The sequence below is a fragment of the Trichechus manatus genome, unplaced genomic scaffold, assembly GCF_000243295.1.
Source record: "Trichechus manatus latirostris isolate Lorelei unplaced genomic scaffold, TriManLat1.0 scaffold00256, whole genome shotgun sequence".
Taxonomy (NCBI): Eukaryota; Metazoa; Chordata; class Mammalia; order Sirenia; family Trichechidae; genus Trichechus; species Trichechus manatus.
Window position 1 is genome coordinate 2,491,794 of NW_004444192.1, and position 3,977 is coordinate 2,495,770.

Genomic DNA, 3,977 nt, shown 5'->3' on the forward strand with positions numbered 1-3,977 from the left:
CCCCAACAGAGCTGGAGAAAAATGTAGGACAAAATTCTATCTCACAAAAAAAGACCAGACTTACTGGCCTAACAGAGACTGGAGAAACCTCAAGAGTATGGCCCCCAGACACCCTTTTAGCTCAGTAATGAAGTCACTCCCAAGGTTCACCATTCCGCCAAAGATCAGACGGCCCCATAAAACAAAAGGAGACTAATTGGACACAACAGTCCAGAGACAAGAAGTAGAAGGCAGGAGAGGACAGAAAAGCTGGTGATAGGGAACCCAAGGTTGAAAAGGAACAGTGTTGGCATGTCGTGGGGTTGTTAACCATTGTCATAAAACAATATGTGTACTAACCATTTAATGAGAAACTATTTATTCTGTAAACCTTCATCTAAAGTACAATTTAAAAAAAAAGAAAACTTTAGTGAACTAAAAGATAGATGGAAAGAAGTTATCCTGAAAGCAGCCCAAAGATGCAAAGAACTAGAAAGTATGAAAGAGGTTAGGATGGAGTGAGAAGTTCTAACATATGTCTAATCAGAGATCCAAAAAGATATGGTAGAAAGAATCAGAATAAGGCAATAATCAAAGGAATTTAAAGAAATAATTTTCCTGAATTGTGGAAAGACATAAAACCTCAGATTCCAGAAACCCACTAATTGCCTTACAGAGGAAATATATATATATATATTTGTCTATATCTATATAGTTAGTTAGCCACAAGACTTTTTTAACGAAACTGTAGATCACCAAAAACAGACTGTGATTTTTAAAGAAGTCACAGATGAAATAATGATTATAAACTAACATCTACAATAAAATACAGAAACAGTGGAAGATTCTTTAGTGTGCATAGAAAAATAGATATTGGTATAGAAATCTATACATCAAAGCTATCTTTCAAGAATAAAAATTAAATTTTGTTTGTTTTCAAATAAAGAAAAATGAGAACTTACCACCAACTCTCACTAATGGAAAATCTAAATGTTCTGCTTCATTCAAAAATAAAATTATCCTACAAGTTCTGAGATGTAAAAAAGGGAATGGTGGGTAGTGATGAAAAATTGTTTTTAAAATAATAAAAATAACATATGACATTAAAAATACAGAGTAGTGAAAAACACTGAACACAAATAGTATATAATTTAGTTGGGAAGTTCAATCAGAGTTAAAGCATTCTAAGGCCCCAGTATATTTCAAGTAGTGGGTAAAGATATGGATCTACTGCAGACATTGTTTAGTTAAATAAACATATGAAACTATCTAGGATAATCATTTAAAAATAAATAGATGGAGTATAATTTCAAAAATAGAAAAGTATAATAATAGTCAATTAAAAAAATAAACCAGTAAAACAATTGATCCAAATGAAGGAAAGAAATGAGATTAAGAAAAAAAGAAACAAGACACTCAAAAGTAAGATGAAAAAAATAAATACAAGCATATTAGTAACTACAAAAAGATTAAAATTTCCATTAAAAAGCAAAGATGTCACACTAAGTTTTTTAAAAATGCTGTTATAAGTCATTTACAAGAGACTCCTTAAACACATACAGACACAGAAAAGGATGGAAAATAGACATACCAGACAAATGTGAACCAAAAGAAAACTTGCATTATAAATATTGTACAAAATAGACTTTGAGATACAGCATTATTTTATCTAAGAAAGATAGCTGCTTAGTATTAAAGGTTCAATTCATTAGGAATTCCTTATGCATTTAATAACATAACCTCAAATGATACTATCTAAAAATTAAATACTCTGCAAGGGAGAGACAAATTCCAATGTCATAATGAAAGATGTTTACATATACCTCAGGAATTGATCAAAGTAGAAAAAAAAAAAATCAGTAAGAATCTGTAAGATTTGAACATTGTAATAAACAAGCTTGCTCTAAGGAACATGTAGAGCGTTTACATCCAACAATTAGAGACTACAAATTTTTCCAAGCACACATCAAATATTTACTAAAATGTACCAAATGCCAAAGGAGCCTCACGGTGCAGTGGTTAAGTGCTCATCTGCTAATCAAAAGGTTGGTGGTTCAAATCCACCAGCCACTCCATGGGAAAAAGATGTGGCAATCTACTTCTGTAAAGGTTACAGCCTTGGAAACCCTAAGGGCCAGTTCTACTCTGTCCAATAGGGTTGCTGTGTGTTGGAATTGACTGAAAGTCAACAGGTTTTTTTGTTTTTTTTTTTATCAAATGCCAGGCCATAAAAAAAGCCTCAATAAATTACATGATTTACATCATACAGACTATGTTCCTTAATCCAAATTCAATTAAGTTAGAAATCAATGAAATAAGAAAAGAAAAAAAAAACCTAGAAAATTTTCTTACATATGAATTTTCAAAACACTTTTATAAATTTCTGAGTCAAAGCATTTCATAACTGAAATCCAGCAGTGTATAGAAATATCACATAAACATGAATAACTTGTTTATGCTAGAAATACAAAGTTGGCTTAACATTAGAAAATCAATTAATGCATATCACCAAAAAAATCAATTACAGATTTAAAAAGTTAATGATCATCTCAACAGATTCAAGAAATGCATTATCAATGCATATTTAATATCAATTCATGATATTAGAAAATTAGGAATAAAAAGAAACTTCTTTAGCACAAGAAAATCCTCAGCAAACACCATGTTAAACATGATATTGAAAGCATTTCCTTTAAAATGCAGAACCAGCTGAGAATGCATACCATAACCACATACGTTCAATAGTGAACTGGAGATCTTATACAGTCAATAAACCTTAAAAAATAAGTAAATAAAAGGTACAACGATCGGAAAGGAAGAAATCAGAATCTTATTTTACCAGAGAATAAGAGTGTCAACAAAGATTATCCAATGGAATCTACAGATTATCATTACAATTATTATAAGAGTGAAGCAAATTTGCTGGTTACAGAATCTATGTACAAAAATAAATTATATTCTTACACATCAGCAAAAGTTATTTTTATTCTGACTATTTTTCCTGGGGTATAAAAAAATCACCGATATATACATATATATGTTTATATTTACATGTATTGTGTACATACATGTGTGTATACTTATGCACATATATACAATTTACAAAAGCAACAAAAAATAGATAGTGTCAAGGAATAAATCCAATATAAGATGTGCAAGCCCTTTATGGAGACAATTATAAATCTTTATTAAGAGATATTAAAGAAGACTTAAATATATAGAGGGATACATCGTGTTAATAGAGAGGTAGACTTAATATTTCAATATCATAAAGATGTCGATATTTGACTAGTTGATTTATAGGTACAATGGAATTCCAATAAAATTCTTAACAAGTTACTTTTTGTGCAATTTGAGAATATGATTTTTAAATTTATATGATACAAGATAGATTCAAGAATATCTAAGCCTCTGCAAAGAACAAGGTGAAGGAACTTGTCTACTAGATATCAAAATGTATCACAAAGCTAAGTAATCAAGACAGCATGCAAATACAAATATAAATAGACATATAGATTTAAAAAAAAAAAGAACCATGTACATATAGTAAATTGATTGATAACAGGGCTGGCACTGAGATTATTTGCAAAAGGATTTGTTTTTCAGTAAATGATTGTTAAAAATTGATTATCTGTATAGGAAGAAAATATCAAATGCACAAAAATTCAGTACAGGTACAGTAAAGATTGAACAGATAAATACTAAATTGTAAAACTTTTAAAGACAATATAGATTCACATCTTTTGACTTTAAGTGGAATAAAATTTCTCAGAACATAGAAGTACAAAATATAAAGGAAAAATTAATACCTTCAAGTAAATTAAAAATACAAACTTCTGTTCATCAAAAGAAAATATAAACAGACTAGAAAGCCCAACCCAATTGAGAAAAGATATTTGTAACACACATAATGAAAGAAAGATTAGTCACCAGCATATATAAAGTATACTTTGGATCAGTAAAAGAAAGATAAACAACCTAAGTAAATAATTGACAAA